General features: G+C 35.1%; 1 long non-coding RNA gene and 1 pseudogene across 1 annotated transcript; both read right to left on the minus strand.

Moving 5' to 3' along the window:
- Window positions 1–752: 752 nt before the first annotated feature.
- Window positions 753–2,453, minus strand: LOC100682635 (annotated as a pseudogene).
- An 888-nt stretch (window positions 2,454–3,341) lies between these two features.
- LOC119866681 lies at window positions 3,342–13,900 on the minus strand. Its single transcript, XR_005380889.1, has 3 exons — window positions 13,767–13,900; window positions 10,235–10,510; window positions 3,342–3,995 (listed from the first exon to the last, which is right to left on the minus strand). It is a non-coding gene; the product is annotated as an uncharacterized LOC119866681 (long non-coding RNA).
- Window positions 13,901–19,347: the final 5,447 nt, after the last annotated feature.

Here is a 19,347-nt window from a genome sequence, read left to right on the forward strand (position 1 = left end):
TATTCCTTTGTTATTAAGGTTTGTCTCCATGAAGTCATCGGGGCCCCAGACTTAATCTAGCTTGTTATTAATCACCCTCAATATCTAGTTTTTGTCTTCTGGTCTGAAATGCTTATTCCAGTTTTTGTCATTTTATCCCCATTCCAACTACAGAGAGAAGAAATTGAAAGACATGGTAAATTTGTATTAAGGGCACTGACTAGAAGCTGTACATAAAACCTCTGTTCATATACTATGAATAGAAATTAGATGCATAACCACATTTAGCTGCAGGTAATCTTGAGAAATAGAGCTTTTCTGGAGAGCCATGTGCTCAACAAAATTTTTTTTTCTATTAGTATAGAATAAAAAGCATAGATATTAAGGGCAATTAGTAGATGTGCTACAGCCTACACTTTACTCTCTTAAACATCCATTTGCCACCTTTTTCTCATTCACTGAAAATACTTGCATCTCCCACAGGGAATCAACCTCCATGTCCTATCCAGTTACTGTAACCTACTGAAAGTCTAGAATTTCTGGAAAATATGCAGTCCAACCTGTTAGGTCTGAATTTCATTTATCATGCGGCCAGGAACCTCTAAACTAAAAGAAAAAATTATGTCTTCCTCTCTCCCTCCCCCACCCACCTCCAACACACAAACCCAGTATGTAATAGAACGTGAACATACCAATAAGAAAACTTTCAGAGCTGTAGCAAAAAGACGCCTAATGGGCCTCAGCTGCTCCATGTATCTAGGAAGGTTGTCCTGGTGCAAAGTGCATTTTCTCTGTTAGGGGGGTGGTGGGTCAGTGACAAAGAGCAATGGTTTCCATGGCAATGAAGCAGATGTGCATCTTGCTCTTAATGTCTATTCCCTGCAAGATTCTTAGGAAGTCATTGAAAGTGACTGTCTCTTACACTTGACCATGCTCCATCTGCCCCATGCAGATGCTGGCTACCTCCATCATGGCCCCATCTGCAATGCTGTAGGCAAAATCCTCAAGACCTCTTTGACCACATTTTCATATTCTTCCAGGGTTATTTGGGCATTATTGACTAACTCATACATGTGGAACAGAAATCTCAGCTTTTTTTTCTAGCATAGCTGTACCTATTCTTCTTCCATAGTGGTCTGGGTAGGTCAGAAGTATGACATGATGGGTCAGGAAGTGCTCAAAGTTGATTTTGTGAGCCAGACAGATGGACCCTCTGCCAAAGTTCCTGTTGTCAAAGAAGTCATGGTGAATTTTGGATCACATCTGATTGAGCTCCAGGTCAGGGACTTTGTTGAATTCCTCAGAAATAGAGGGCTAGTCCATTTAGCTGCATAAGTCTCCACTTGAGCCACTGGATCTGGTCCAATGAGAATTCTGCATTGCCCACAAGCCCACTCACTTCCTCAGACTGAGTGGGCAGCAAATATGGTACCCTATGGAGTGGACCTTGAGGAACAAAACCCTTGAAAGGGCCTGGAATGGCGTTGGTTCTGCAGAAGCTGGTCAGAACTTGAACCCAACATGTGCAGACACCAGGGCTTGGTCTGAGCTGCAGGTCAAGCAGTTTAGGCAAGAAAAATAAATATGTTATCCAAATCAGAAAAGAAAAAGTAAAACTATCTATTTGCTGATGACATGGCATTTTCATGTCATGAATTGCCTGAAGATTCCACCATAAAACTAATAAAACTATTAGAACTAATAAACAAATGTAGTAAAGCTGTAAGATGAAAGATTAATATAAAATATGTCATATTTCTGTAATACTAATAATGAACTATCAGAAAGAAAAATTAAAAAAAAAACAGTTTGGTTTACAATTGTATCAAAAAGTATAAAAGACCTAGGAACAAACTTAATCAAGGAGGCAAAAGACCTATACACAAACTCTGAGACACTGGTAGATGACATTGTAGAAGACACAGATCAATGGAAAAAATATCCTTTGCTCATAGATTAGAGAAATTAATATTATTAAAATATCTATACTACCCAAAGTGATCTACAGATTCAGTGCAATCTGTCCCAAAATTCCAAGGACATTTCTTTTATAGAAATAGAACAAACAATCTTAAAAATTGTATGAAACCACAAAAAACCTTGTAAGGTCAAAACAGTCTTGAGCAAGAACAAAGCTGAAGGCATCACACTTCTTAATTTCAAACTATACTAAAATGATATAGTGATCAAAACAGTATAAGAATAAAAACAAACATGAAGAGCAATGGAAAAAAAAGTAGAAAGCCAGGAGATAAACCCACTCATGTATGGTCAGTTAATTTACAGTAAAGGAGCCAAGAACACACAATGGGGAAAGGAAAGTCACTTCAACAAATGGTGTTAGGAAAACTGGACAGCCATATACAAAACCATGAAATAGATTTACCATCTTTTGCCATACTAAAAATTACCTGGAAATGCATTAAAAACTTGAACATAAGACCTAAAACCATAGAACTTCTACAAGAAGACATAGATGGTAAGCTCTTTGAAATCAGTCTTGGCAATGATATTTTGGATTTATTATCAAAAGCAAGACAACAAAAGCAAAAATAAACAAGTGGGACCACACCAAAGTCTGTGCATGACAAAGGAAATCAACAAAATAGAAGGCAATCTAATGAATGGGAAAAAATATTTACAAATCATCTCTCTGATAAGGGATTAATATTTAAAACATATGAAGAACCCATACAACTCAATAGAATAAAGGAAGAGCCCCAAACAATCTGATTAAAAAATGTGCAGAGAGGGGTGCCTGGATGGCTGTTGGTTAAGCATCTGCCTTTGGCTCAAGTCATGATCCCAGGGTCCTGGGATCAAGTCCCATGTCTGGCTCCCTGGTCAGCTGGGAGCTGACAGATAAAGGAAAAAGTACCCAACCTCACTAATCATCAGGGAAATGTAAATCAAAAGCACAGTGAGATGCCATTTCACACCTCTTAGGAGGCTATTGTCAAAAAGACAAGAAATAACAAGAACTGAGAATGTGGAGAAAAGGGAATCCTTGTGCATTGTAGGTAAGAATGTAAATTGATGCAGCCACCATGGAAAACAGTATGGAGGTTTCTGAAAAAATTAGAACTATCATATGACCCAGGAATTTTGCTTCTGTTTTTTTTAATCCAAAAGAAATGAAAACACTAACTCAAAAAGATACATGCACCCCATGTTCATTTCAGCATCCTGTACAACATCCAAGATATGGAAGCAACCTAAATGTCTATTGATGGATGACTGGATAAAGAAAATTATATATAAATATATATATATTATATATATATATTATATATATATAATGGAATATTATTTAGCATAAAAAAAGGAGAGTTTGTCATTTGGGACAAGACAGATGACACTTGAGGGCATTATGCCAAAGGCATAACTAAGACAGAGAAAGACAAATACCATATGATCTTACACATATGTGCAATCTAAAACAAACAAATTGGAAAAACATCCAAAATTACAGACATAAAGAACAGATTGGTGGTTGCCAGAGCCAGAGGGTGGCAGGTGGGCAAAATGAGAGAAGGTGGCCAAAAGGTACAACTTTCCAGTTATAAAATCACTAAGTCCTGCGGATATAATGTACAGCATGGTGACTGTAGTTAATACTGTACTGTATACTTGAAAGTTACTAATAGAAACAGATCTTAAAAGTTCTCATCCTAAGAAAAAAAATTATAACTTTGTGTGATGATGAATTTTAACAGGAGTCATTGTGGTTATTTTACAATATGTACAAATATCAAATCATTGTGTCATACATGTGAAACTAATATATGTCAAGTATATTTCAGTAAAGAATATTTGAGATTGTGAAGTGGGGCAATAAACAAATCCCAAAAAATCCCAAAGCTATATAGCTTAGCATCATATAAGTTTTTTTTTTCTCTCATACAAAGTCCAATACAGGTGGCCTACGGCTTTCCTCCAGGAACAGAGACTTGTAGATCCAGGTTCATTTAATCTCGTGGGGCTGCCATTCTCAACACATGATCTCTGAGGTCACTCTGGAACAACAAAACAAAAACCCAAAAAGCTTTGCATTCATAATACTGAAGCATGAGGACATGTAGGTTTCCTTTTTTAGATCGTGGTAGGTCATTACTTCTGCAAAGTATCTCAGAAATCAGAGGTAAATTATGTGAAAGTAGAGATCCAGGTATATGATCGCTGTTCAATATAGGTAAATTCACCATTTCCTTCAGATTATTTAACCTGGATGATGTGACATACTGAACCAGTCTCAATGATGACAACATTTGTCAGGTTGACAATATTCAGTTGACAATTGTCAGCTGATAAACTAAAACAAGATCCCGAATTTATATGACATGATATAGATAACATATTTTAAGATGAAGAGATAAACAGCTCATAATCACAAATACTGCACAGAAAGTTATTTGATAATTTTCTATAAGTGATAATACATTTTAAATAAATATGAGAAATAGAAGCAGATTGCAAATGGAGTACAAAGGTATTTCTGTGTTGAAACGTAGAAATAGTTCACCCTTAAAAGGAAGATCTTAAAAACGCTATTTTGGAATTAGACTTTTATAAATTTTTATTTATGGATACTCGTTTCCCTAAGAATGGAGACCTCTATAGCTTTTTGTTTATAAATCATTTTGCTTCTACCTCCCTTTCATATTTTATGGCAACATGGTTAGGCCTCATCTCCTGAGAGAAGCAAAACAGTAAAAAAAAAAACCTAAAAGCACCGACTTCTCCATGCCATCAGTCTCTTTCACGTCTAGGTTCTAAGATTTCCTATCTTTGCAAACTTAGATGTGTTAATTAGTGTCTCCATGGATTGGAATGGAATACCTACCCTACCCATGCAGTCCGTTATCAGTCATTCTCAGACCAGCTGATTGGTACTGAACAACTCTTAGAGGGGCGAGCTGGAGGTAGGAGATGTTTCTTTTTGTATGTGTTCATGAAAGAATGGGTAACCTTATAAAAACTTCAAGCAAACCCACACAATCACAGTCTAGAGGTTGATTTTAGGGGACAGTGGTTTGAGAAATTATAAGAGGGAATTTCTTGCATTCCTAAGCCTCTTGGGACCAGTAGAAGTATGGGGACCCTCTGCCAGCTTCCTGAGTTTTGCCTGAAGATGGCATCCTAGCACTGGTTGGGGACAAGGACTGAATTGGTGACCACTGGCCATGCCTAGGAGCTGGGGCCCCCAAATAGGAAACCATTAGCCACACGGGCTGCTTAGTGCCCTCCCTGAGAGGGGCCACTATTTGTCTGGTCTGTCAGTATACTGCCTATGCCAGAGATGGAGAAGTGGGTCCTTCAGAGCTTTGTGCCGGGGCTGACTCCTAGTTAACCTCTCTTTTTGTTCCTTTGTGGCCGCACTTTTTTTTTTTTTTAAGATTTTATTTATTTACTCATGAGAGACACAGTGAGGGAGAAACACAGGCAGAGGAAGAAGCAGGCTCCATGCAGGGAGCCTGAAGTGGGACTCGATTCCGGGTCTCCAGGATCACATCCTGGGCTGAAGGCAGGTGCTAAACCGCTGAGCCACCTGGGCTGCCCCTTTGTGGCTGCATTTTAAAAAACAAAACCAAAAAACAAAAAAGAGAAACTTTATTTATTTAGTGCTTAAAAATCAACTATTTAACTCTTAGTCTTTGTGTGTCAGGTGACATATTTTGGGATCTATGATCACCTGATGACAAAATTACTTTGTTTATACATTTATTAAGTTTAGAATGCCATATATTTTCAAGTAATCTTGATATACTCATCATTTTCTATATATTTTTAAAAGTTTAAGACCATAGTTTTGTATAGTATTTTTTGTACATTTTCTCTAATAGAAAAAAATACATCGATAGAAAACTTCTTTCATTTACTTATGAATATCTATTGATTGTTTGTGTTTTTATATATAATAGGTGATCTTTATGGATGGCTTGACATTTGTTGGAAATGTTTTCATCTCTTGAATGGGTTGTTTTATTTTCATGGTAATTTTTTTTAGGTAAAATATCATTAGCTCCTCTTACTTGGGAGGTTCCAGGTCACACATTTGGGGTTTGTTGGTTTTGTTTTGTTTTACTTTAGATTTTATTTAGTCATGAGAGACAGAGAGAGAGGCAGAGACATAGGCAGAGGGAGAACCATAGGCAGATGCTCAACCACTGAGCCACCCAGGTGCCATCCAAGTGCTCCTCAGGTCACAAGGTTGTAAAACAGAAATCACACTATTTACATATGGCAGAGGAGAGAGGTAGAATTTGCCATGGTAGTACCTTAGAGTTCAATTTTCTCACGGGACTCTAAGAGCTGTCCAGCTGCATAAAACTGCACTTGAGCTCTCCTCAGAGAATCTCCTATGAGTGCTCTGTTAACATGGATGTTTGTGTCTGATCCTGAGCCTTCTTGTGTATCAGACATCCAAGAACTGCTGGAAAAACAGGAGACACTGGGGATCCTTTGCTAGGTGCTGCTGCTAAGAAAGCTATTGCTACAAGAGGCCATTACCCTTGACACCAGCCCTAATGGTTGCTGCAGAAGGCCTCTGGGAGTCAATGACAGCAAGGCATAAAGGCCAAAAATAAAACTGTCATGTAGGTAAGTGGAAGCTAGTATGGTGCTGCTGCTGATTCCCTTAGTCTCCTGTTTTCAAACATCTAATATCAAGGATCTGATTTTAGTTTTAATAAATTTTGCTTTCATTGTATTCTCATTTGAGTAACTTTTTCTCCATGAGGCTGTATGTAGGGGATGGAGGCATTCTGGATAAATAGAAAAATGGGGGGAGCACAGATCAGCAAATTGAGAAGTCTGTTTGAAAGTGTTTTGGCCAAAAGTGAGACCAACTCTACTACTAATCTCTTTTCCTTCTAAATTGATATATGGCATTGATGTTCACAATGTTATATCAGCAGCAATTTATGATGGAAAGATGACAGAATTTCAGAATTTACCCATCTTTTTATTTACTTATTTCACATGACATTCTTTTTTAAATTTAAATTTAGTTTGCCAACATCTAGTGACATTCTTCATGTATTATTTTAGTAGATTAACTTTAATCTGCTAGGTATTCAGTAGCATCCCCTTCCATGGAATCCTGTGATATATTGGGAAGACTGAATCTCTCACTACATATGGATTGGGAATTAATCAGTCATTTGAATCTTTAAAAAGTGTAAAATAAATAGAGATTAGAGTAACACTCCATTATTCACTTATTTATAAATCATACATTTATTGAGCACTTACTCTGTGCTGGGCATTTTAGTAGATGATGAATAGAAGAAGAAATATTTGTACTCTCGGAGAAATTGCAATTTATCCAAAACCTCATGATTAAAAAGTTTCAGAATAATAAAATCAACATTAAAACATAAATACTGTACTAGATGGATACTTAAATGAGAGAACATTTAATTCTGTCCTGGAGAAGAAGAGCTCAGAAAAATAGTACAGGGAAGACACAATACAGTCTATAATTTAAAATACCAACTTAAAAGTTAGTTTAATTATGTGGGTTTATACTCTCGAACATGAGAAATAGAAATATAATAGTTCTATAAACCAAAGATCAAAATTTTCTAAATCAAAGAGAGTAAAAATAGTTTCAAAAATTGCTATAATGAGAATGCCTGAATCATGGTCCTGAATTTAATTAAAGAAGAAAATGTGATGAATTCAGAAGGCCAATCTGACACATTTATGAGTTCACATTTTAGACATTGTAGAAAGCCTATTCAGAGAGAGGAAAATGGGCACTTTACTGATGTTATTTCACAGACCTTTGGTCTTCCATTAATTTTGTTAAGATATCAGCATTTAGTCGTATTTTTCTCCTTTACAGTTCATGTTTTATTTTTTCCCTTTTAGTTGTTTTTAATATTTTCATTTATTTATAGAATTTTGGGTATATTGAAGCTAAATATGATGCTATTTATTTATCTTGTTTTACTGTTATTAGAGGTTCTTGACTATGTAGGATGACATCATAAACAGTGTTGCACATTTTTAGACACTATTTATTTCCATAAAGTTTGTCTTTTCTGTATCTCTTTCCATTCTAAGATTCTACATTTTTAGATATTATTTATTTCCATAAAGTTTCTGTCTTTTCTATATCTCTTTCCATTCATAGATTCCAAATACATGCATGCCAGACATTTTCACTGGGTCCTTGATTATTAATGAATCAATTTATTTATTTATTTATTTATTTATTGGCCTACTTTCCATCATTTTGCCTCTCTGTGCTCCTATTATTTTCTAGTCCACTAATATTTTCTTCAGTGTGTCTAGTATGTTTTAAAGCCCATCTATGGAATTGACTATGATGCACTTTTCAGCTTCTAAAAATTTGTTGAAATCTCTTTACTCACTGACAAAACAGATCCTGTTCTCTTTATGTAAGTTTTACATTTATTAAAACTTTACGTAAGTTTTAGTCTTATTAAAACATAAGCTCTATAATGATATCTCATTTCCTTATGAGAAAAAAAAATTCATTCAAATGGCAGTATAAGGCTTTGAAATGATATTTTCATAGGTAATCTGGTAGTTTGTTGTAATGATATAAACAGTTTTTCTGTAATTCACTAGCATTTCTAAGCTTTCCATTGTCATTATTTCAATAGTCAGAAGTTGTATTTTTAACCTCCAAAATTATGTTACATTGGACATTGTTGAATAAATTATAATACTCTTTGTATTCTTTGTATTCTGTTTTGCATGTTTGGTACTAGATATGTAAAATACTCTTAGTAAATTTTAATGTTATCTAATAGTATAATATTGAAAAGTACTATTTTGTGTATTAAATTTGAAAGTCTAATAATTTAGATAAGCAACATTTCATATTTTTAAAATAATAATTTGTGTTTTTTTTTTAAGATTTTATTCATTCTTTCATGAGAGACACAGAGAGAGAGAGGCAGAGACACAGGCAGAGGGAGAAGCAGGCTCCATGCAAGGAGCCCAATGTGGGACTCCATCCTGGGACTCCAGGATCATACCCTGAGCCGAAGCAGGCGCCAAACCACTGAACCACCCAGGGATCCCCTAAAATAATAATTTCAGTGGATATGTCTCATTTACTTTTAAGATCTCTTCACATTTGTGCATATATATATGTGTGTGTGTATATATATATGTATACATGTGCATATATACACATATATATAATGAAGATTTATAATGTTAATAGCTAATGGAATCCATGGATAACCTTTTTCTTTCTGTTCTATTAGGAGAATTTGCTATTGTGCAACTTATGTACTCTTGGTCTGATCTAATCTAACACTTTCCTATCATTTTATCCTATGTATTTATTTCAACAAGTTTTCAATTTGAATATTATGTTTGAAAAGTCAAAGCATGAAGAAAATAAAATTTAGCGAGCATTGATTTAAAACAAAATGTATTATTTTACATTCCATTTCCCATTCCAATTCTATATAGTGATAGTAAGATAAAATCTAATTAAATTTGAAATCATATTTTCCCTCATTTACCACATTTGCGTAATAGTTGCACTTATTATTTAGTCTGTATTGCTCCAGAACTTTAGGAACTCCCTCTGAAAGGAGATTCAGAACTGAACATGTTGCTAATTAAAAAAAAAAAATCTGAAAAATTATTTTTTGTGCCACACTGTCTCTTAGATGTTATAGAAAAATAAGTCACTTTTCTTCTGACCACAAAGAGCTTACAATATGATTATGGAAATAAAACTGAGAGTGACAATAAAGTCAAAAAACTAATTCCAAAAGGATTAGAATCTAATCAGCTTCATTGTGTTTTAATTGTACTTCTATATTGGAAGAGCAAAATAGTAATACCAAGTCATATATTATAAGTATTAAATATATCTGTGAAGAAGTTGTGGGATTTAAACTTAGACCTTGCATTTCAAAAGACAGGAATTTATAATCTCGCATTATGTAGAAATCATATAAATCATAAAGTTAAGACTGGAAGGGGACAGAAAGTGAAAGATAAAATAGTCTAGGTTTCTCGTAGGTTATAATCAGTACTCAGTTTATGATCAACTATCAGAGTGAAAAAAGTGTATATATGAGAATGATTAAAGATAGAAAGGTAGACACTAAATAAAATAATAGAGTTGAAATCTTTAAAAAGGTATTTTGCTCACTTCTCCTTCTTGATACCTACAAGTAATTCTCTCTCCTTCCTAAAACTAAGTTAATGGCCAAAGGATGTCAACAGAAATGACTACTGTCACTTCTGGGCTGACCTGTTGGATTCCTGATGCAGACTCTTCCACGCTTTCATTTCCTTCAGAGTGGACCGTGGAGAATTGTGTTGAGAGGTAGGTGCCATAAGACTGAAGCAGCCTGGGATTCTGAGCTGCCACATAGTGAACAGCTGCTTTGGAGGGGTGCCCAGACTGTAGGGCACGTTGAACAAGAAATAAACTTCGTTGTGATGAGTCACTGCAAGGTTGTGTTCTTTAATAATGCTGTATAATCTAGCGATTTCTGATTGACACAAAAGAAGCAGTGGTTGGGGCCTAAGTAGAAGAAGAAATCTATTGAGCCTGTCTGAAGATTTAAATAAGTGTAGGGCTAGAAGTAATAAACAAAGCCACCAGAAAATGTATTAACATTCCAAATTATCAGGCAAACAACACAAACTTCCCTTAAAGTAAACAAGCATTGCTTATATTGTGAAAGATTAAAAAGAAGCACTGGGAAAAAATAAATGATATTATTAACCAAGCATATATATGATTTAAATAAATGTTTATGGGGGCTTATTCAACCATTTAAAATAAAAGACTCTTTGGGCATCTGGGTGGTTCTGTCAGTTACATGTCTGCCTTTGACTCAGGGCATGATCCCTGGGTCCTGGGATCGACCCTCACACCCTGCATTGGGCTCCCTGCTCCAAGAGGAGCCCATTTCTCCCTTTCTCTCTGCCTGCCACTCCCTCCTGCTTGTGCTCTATGCTCTCTGTCAAATAAATAAATAAAATATTTTTAATAAAATAAAATACTATTAGAAGAAAGAACAAAACCTAATAATATATTGTAATATATTGTATATGGAATACACACATACACAAAATAAACACAAAATATACACAAATACACAAAATACACACATACACAAAATACACAAAATACAAACATACACAAAATATACACAAAATAACCTGGAAGAGCCAAATATAAAAAAGATATAATTATTCTAGGAATATTATTACAAAACCCAGAAAGTTGGGTTAGTAATTTTAAATCAGCAGAACTTAAATTTAGGGCAAAAATAATTAAAAGACAAATAATAATAATAATAAAATTTATAATGAAGATTCAAGAGAATATTCATTCACAAAATAATACAGAGAGCAAAATCATCAAGAAACCCAGGGAGAAATAGAAACACATTTGTAACAGAAATGTTAAATTTTTATTTTATACTAAATTAAATGATAAAATGAAAATAAATATGTAAACAATCTAAACAATATTATCAATATATAGTATATTTTTTAAGTTTTTGTACACTGATAATAAAAAATACCCCTTTTAAAAAAGTGCCAAAATTTGGCCTTGCATAATTTTACAAAAACTTAAATCAGCTTTGAAAGGTCAAACTAACAAAGTCTATATTCCTTTTATTTAACTGAAGAAAACACAAATTAAAAAATAAAAAAAAAAGAAAACACAAATTATATAGGAAGATATAAAAAGTAAGAGAGTGCAAACCAAAAACTATATATACATTTAGCAACTTATTGAGATATATATCATAAAACTAACTCATTTCAAGTATACAATTTCTATGCTTTTTAGTACTTAATATAGACTGATGTAATAACTTCCATGAATTACTTTCACAGTATTTTTATATCTCCCCAAAAGATTCATGCCCACTTATAATCCATCCTCATTCCCATCCCCATTCCTATCTCCAGCCTCTGTATCTTCTAGTCTACTTTTTATCTCTATAAAATTTTGTTGGATATTTTATATAAATGGGACCATACAATATATAGTCTCTTGTGTCTAATTTTTTTTAAGATTATTTATTTATTTATTTATTCATGAGAGACACAGAGAGAGGCAGAGACATAGGCAGAGGGAGAAACAGACTCCCTGCAGGGAGCCTGATGCAGGACTCCATCCCTGGACCCCAGGATCACCCCCTGAGCCAAAGGCAGACACTCAATCACTGTGCCACCCAGGGCTTCTCTTGTCTCTAATTTCTTACACTTAGAATAATGTTTTCTGAAGTTAATCCATAATGAGTATAGCTAGTAATTCCTTCCTTTTTAATACTCAGTGGGTATTCTATTATCCAGATATACCACATTTTGTCTATCAACTTATGGACATTTAGGTTGTTTTCACTTTTTAGCCATTATGAATAATGCTGCTGTGGACATTCGTGCACAGGTCTTTTTGTAGACTTGTATTTTCATATATCCTAGGAACGCTGGGTCCTTTGGTTATTTATGTTTAACTTTTTGAGAAACTGCCAGTTTCCAAAGTGGCCAAGCTATCTTACAGTCTTCCAGAACTATATGAAATGTTTTATCTCTCCACATTGTCACCAGTGTTTGTCATTATTAGTCCAATTTCATAAAGTTCCTCTAATTGGTATGAAATGGTATCTCAGGGATCCCTGGGTGGCGCAGCGATTTAGCGCCTGCCTTTGGCCCAGGGCGTGATCCTGGAGACCCAGGATCGAATCCCATGTCGGGCTCCCGGTGCATGGAGCCTGCTTCTACCTCTGCCTGTGTCTCTGCCTCTCTCTCTCTCTCTGTGACTATCATAAATAAATTTAAAAAACATTTAAAAAAGAAATGGTATCTCAGTGTAGTTTTAATTTACATTTCTCTGCTTATCATCTTGTCATGTACTTATTAGTTCTGATATGTGTTTTTGTTCAACACTACCAAGCATTTAATCCTGACATCCTGACATCATCTACCTGGAGATAACATCAGATGCCAGAAGTTAATGGCTCAGTCTTATTAGTCTGATCTCTGCCCCCATTTCAGAGACCAAATGCAAGTCCATGTTGTCACCTGTGCCACTGACCAACCTGCTATAAATAAGAGGTTCCTAGGATACCCTCCTCAGGTTCTAATTTCCTAGAGAAGCTCAAAGAACTCAGAGAAACACTTTGCTTACTAGATTACTAGTTTGTAGAAAGATACAATTTAGGAATAGCTAAATGAAAGAGATGCATAGGGCAAGTTACAGTACAAGGGTTGAAAGAGGACTTCAGTTGCCTCCATTTTAATGTCAAACTTTCTAGGTGATTTCTCCTCTCAGCTGATCTCTTGGCTCAGGCAGAAGTCCCTGAGGACAAAGCATCCCTGGATGGGAACTGAAACTACCCCCTCAAGCAATAAGGACTGCCCTGAGCCGGCAAGATTTGCCCCTGACTGACTCCATGACAGTGGTCAACTTGACTTTTACTGCCTATCTGCACATTCCCACTCACTTGTGCCCCACATTTTCCTATATAAACCCGATGGTATATTCAGCATATTGGGAGATGGTTTTTGAGATGATAGTCCACTGTCTTCCTGGTGTTGACCTCACCGAAATAAATTCCTTTCTTGTGTCACCATCACTCATTTCTCTACCTTTGGATTTCACCAGTTTTGAGTGGCCAAATCTGATCTGTTTAGTACACCTGGAACCACGTGCTCTTGTATCCTTGTGCCCTGGCTTCCATCTTCTCTGGAAGAGATATCTCTATCATATCTATCATATCTCTAATCATATCTCTAATCTCTACATGTTCACCCACCTGGAAGCTCTGAAAATGCTTTTCTATTGGGTTTTTATAATAGCTTCATTACGTAGGCATAGCTGACTAAATCATTGACAATGGTGATTGAACTCAATTTCCAGCCCCTCTTTTCCCTCTCTGGAGGGAATGAACCTGCCAGTCCAACCCACTAATCACGTGGTTGGTTCCCCTGGCAACCAATACCCATCCCTTGGTTACCTACTGGCTTTCCAGAGTCACCTCATTAACATAACAAAAGATGCTTTTATTGCTCTCTTCTCAGGAAATTCCAAGGATTTTAGGAGCTCTGTGCCAGGAACAAGGAGTAAGAAAAATACATATTTCTTATTATAAATTACAATATTACATTACCTAATAATATATCTTTCTTGGTATGTTTGTGAATATGTTTTGCTCATTTTGAGATTTTATATATATATATATATATATACATATATATATGGTATATTAGGTATATTATATATATTAGGTATTATATATACCTAATATACCTATATATTAGGTATTATACATTATAAAATACATCACATGTCTTATACAGTATATTATACATACAAATAAGATGTGTAACAATTATGTACATATGTGTGTGTAAATGACAATGGAAAACAATTAAAATCTCCCTATCTAAATTTATAGAATAAAGCCAAAATGTTTTTAGGAAGAGAATTCATGGTCTAAGATAATGGAAAGAAAAGAGAGAAAATAGGTGAGGTAATTATCCAACTAAATAAATCAGAAATTACAAAATTAACATAAGAAAAACTGAAAAGAAACAAAACATGAAGTTATAACAGATAAATTAGTAGACCTAATAAATAAATGATATATTTTGAAAGAAAAAAACAAGACAAAATAAATTGTATTAATTATATTTTAAACTAAACAGGTGAAAATTGATAACATGCAAATACATGACATATACACTGATAACAGAAATAATCACGGATATAGGGATATTAACTAAATTGTGTGAGACTAATTTTCTCCATTCTATGCCAACACATTTGAAAACCTGGAAGATATGTAATTTTTGCTCTCTTTTAGTAAAATATAAACTGCCACTACCAATCACAGAACAGCTAGGTAATCTGAGTTGATAATCTAAGCCTTCAGAGAAACAGATATATCAAAGAGCTATACTCAAAAAATGGACTGTTTCCCAGAGTAATTTATTAAGAAATAGTTAATTTCAAAGCTATTTAAAATCCTCAAGAGCATAGAAAAAAGAAGAGAACTTACAACGTTTTTATGAAGGTGACAAAATACTAACACCAACCAGTGATAAGGGATACACTCTATCTGCTACATAGCTCCCTGCTAGCCAAACAAACAAATAAATATAAAGTGAAATCCAGACCAATCTCATCCATGGATACCAATATAGAAAAACATTAAATAGAATTTAGCAAACATTATTCAGAAGCATATTAATCAAGACTGGGTTTTATTCCATAGACGCACCTGTCCTGCTGTCTCCATGAACATGATGGCTCTAGTACCAACATCCACTACATTCTAGCATTTACATACTAGTTATTGATATCTGATGTTTATTCACTGCTAGTCATAGACTATTTAAAATACCCTAAAATACCCAGGTGACTCAGGCATCTTGAATAACTGTTAGGGGATCCCTGGGTGGCGCAGTGGTTTGGCGCCTGCCTTTGGCCCAGGGCGCGATCCTGGAGACCCGGGATTGAATCCCACGTCAGGCTCCTGGTGCATGGGGCCTGCTTCTCCCTCTGCCTGTGTCTCTGCCTCTCCCTCTCTCTGTGTGACTATCATAAATAAATAAAAATTTTTTTTGAATAACTGTTAGTCTTCAGTAAATGACTTCATGGTGAATGGCTGATTCTCTGATTCTTTTGAGAATCTTGGGACCGTCCAATATGATTTCTATATTACAGTTCACCTAAGCTTTGTTTTGTGCTTGTGAGAGAGAATAGATATTTTCCTAGACCAGAAATAATTGTTAGGTCCTTTGGTTCTACACTAAGTATTTATTTTTGTATATAATTTATTTAACCAAGCAGATATAAAGGGTTAGTTTTGCATTAACCCTTCAGGTTAAACTATACTATCAGATTCCTTTCTGAGGTCAATGGACAGCATTTGATCATCTTATGGATAGAGGTAAATGCCTGTCCTGTTTGAGAGAAAAAAATACCACCACATCATGCCAATATATCACAGTGTAATAAAAAGAGTATAATGTATGGTTTTTATATGCATTTTCTGTTCTTACTGAAAGAAAGTATGCGACCAGAATAGGTGCTGTGAAAGGGCACTAAAAATACGGGGGTTCTCTCTGGGCCTTGCCTGGACTAGCAAAAAGAAGCCTAGATCACATGGAAGCCAAGGTGTTGGCAAAGCACCTCATTAAAGACAGGTTGCCTAGAGAAAAAGAAGGGCACTGTGGCTTTAGAGCCGTGAAGTAGCAAGTCCAGACTTAGAGGAATTCACATACCTGAAGTCTGGAACCATCAACCCAGCTTGAGGCCATCTATCACCATAGCAGTTAGTGTCTGCAGGGGCTGTTTGAACCCTAGATTTCCTGGAGGGAGTACAATACCAGAGTGACTACATCACAGAGCTCCTGACCCTGAGATCCAATAAGTAGATGTTCATAAAGCAAGGATCAAGAGGTTTGGTTCTCCCTGGGCATTTGGCTCTGAGGGTGAACAGGCATTCATTAGAGAGATAAGGCTCAAGTTTGAGAGATAGGTCTTAGGTATTAGCGAGAGCCTCTCTGAGGCCTCCTAAAGCAAAACAGCAGGCCACCCACCACAGTGGAGAGGGCTCAGAGAAGGCACAGCTGTGGCCGTCATAGAAGGCTAGGACCAAGGCAGAATTATTGTAAATCGTAGTGATTCCAGGAAAATAAAAATGTACTAGGTGAGATAGTGTTAAACACCCTTTCTTCCTCTTCTAAACATATAATTTGCTTGTTTTTGACTGATTTGAGCACTATTTCATTTCTAGTGTCTCTAAAGAATTAGTATGCAAATTTTAAAGTTTATATTTTGAAAAACTTGAGCGCCAGAAAGGATTGTGGAGATAATATATTCCATCACATACCCACAAAAACCATTTCCAAATGAGAAATGTGACACTCTGGGAGATTTTCTAACTTGCCTACAGTCATGAGTGGTAATGAAAGAATTAATACTCACATTGCTGATTCCTAGCACAAACTTAGTTTCATTATTATGCAATATAGAATCCTTCTGCTAATAAAGAGTTAATTTGCTAAATAAAATTTCCAGTTTATTTCCATTTTGTAAAACATCAACAGCTAATAGTTTGCTAATTTAAGCTTGGCAAGAACACACATTCTTTAAAGAATAAAAGAAAAAGCTGCTTATGGATATAACTCACAGATGCTGACACCTTCTATATGATTATATAAAATCTATATAATGCCATTATATGCATTTTATATTAGGGATCTATCTATATCTTTCTAGAAAGATAAATGGATATAAAGATGTATAGAAAATATGGATATATGTAGCTTTATATGTAAGCAAATATATGTAAAGATATATGCATGCATATCTATATGTAGACATATACAATTAGTACATAGCTCTTCCTTGAAGATAAAATTTAGGGACATATAATTAGCCCTATTTCTTTGGAGCTCTCAGCTAGTTACCTTTACCTATTGGCTCAGCAGTTACAAACCCATACAGGAAGATGGTGCTGTAAAAATCATACCACACTGGAAGTGACATCAAATGCTGCTTGGTGTACTCCTTTTGGATCTAAAAGTCTCAGAGTATCTTTCATGTCTACAGTGAAAGTCCTGCTCCCTGCCTGCTTATCACTGAATCCACTCATATTGTTAAATAAATCATCTTTTTAAAGAACTATATATGTAGATAAGTAGAAAGATAAGGAGTGAAGTCCTTTTCTAGGAATATGAAAAAGGGAATGCCTTTTGCTTCTTGATAGGAGGTAAGAAGTTACCTCTCTCTTGTCAGAGGGTACAGAATTTGCAATTTTCAAAAGATAAAGACATGACATAGGGTTATATATCCCCCCACTCAGCATGATGGTGGAGAAAATGGCAACTCTGCTTTCCACAATGCTTTTCTGACAAAGAATGTTAATTATTATAATAGAAACAGCTTGAAAAATATAAGACTGGAAAATTATATTGTTTCCTAATATATGTCACCAAAAGTTGAGCAGTTTGAAAATTTGTCTCAACTACTTAGCAACCTATTTTTCCTATCTATTAGCATGAAATTCTATTTTTTATTTTTATTTTATTTTTATTTTATTTTATTTTTGGAAGACAACATAAGATTTTAGCATAATTTTTTTTATTTTTTATTTTTTTAAGATTTTATTTATTTATTCATGATAGACACAGAGAGAGGCAGAGACACAGGCAGAAGGAGAAGTAGGCTCCACGCAGGGAGCCCAATGTGGGACTCGATCCCAGACTCCCAGGATCACACCCCAGGCTGAAGGCGGAGCTAAACCACTGAGCTAGCATAATTTTTTTTTTTTTTTTTTTGAGATAGGGTAGAAAGAATCATAAGCAGGTTTCACACTCAGCCTGGAGCCTGATGCAGGGCTAGATCTTGCAATCCTGAGATCATGACCTGAACCAAAATCAAGAGTTGGACACTTAACTAATTGAGCCACCCAGGTGCCCCAGCATAATAATGTTCTTTTGATGTATTAATTCATTGTTTAATTACATTACTTTATTTTTATCTTTTAATTTTTTGTTTTATTAATTCTTTCTCTTCTTAGGCTTTGGAACAACACAGTGCTTCATAACATGCAGAAAGTAAGACTGAATATGTGTTGAGTAAAAAATATATGATTACCTAAAGTACCTTATGAATATGAAATCAATCAAGTTAGAAATGAGGCAAGTTTTCTAAACTTATTTTCTTTTTAGAAATCACTTTTTTCTCTAGGCTTTATCAATGATCAGAAATCTGTAGCTAAGTCACAATAAAACTACTTTGCATGGTTCTTAATCTTACAACTTCACCAAATTTCCTAATGGAAATATATAATAATAATAACAAAGGAATATATTAAAATAATAACTTTAAGAGACTTCCAGTTTGGACTGAAACAAAATAGCCTCTTCTCTAGTCTTACTCCTCATCACTTAAAAACTTGAGCATAATACCAGTAAACACAGGAAGACTGAATTATGGAATTATGGAAAGAAAAAGATGAACTGACCATGAACCATGGAATTTGAAGAACAAAAATCAGTGAATTCCTTGGTTTGTTTGTTTGTATGTTTGTTTTGCCTTGTTATGTGGCAGTATGAGGAACCAGGACTCAAAACCTAGAGCCACCAAAAGATAGGGACAAAAAAGACCTAAGGAAAGCCTACTTCATCTAGCCAAAGGAGAAGGAAATGGGTAGCCAGTAGATCAGGAAAATTTTTGACAATATTTTTAAATACTAGTGGAAAAACTGTTCCTTCTGCCCCCCTGGTATCAGGGGGATTGAATACAGAGTCAAATTTCCACCCGTTGGCAGCAACAGATAGTGCTCTGATTACCCCATCAGATTGTCCTTAGTTGGGCCAAGC

This window comes from Canis lupus, chromosome 29 (assembly GCF_011100685.1).
Source record: "Canis lupus familiaris isolate Mischka breed German Shepherd chromosome 29, alternate assembly UU_Cfam_GSD_1.0, whole genome shotgun sequence".
NCBI classification, from domain to species: domain Eukaryota; kingdom Metazoa; phylum Chordata; class Mammalia; order Carnivora; family Canidae; genus Canis; species Canis lupus.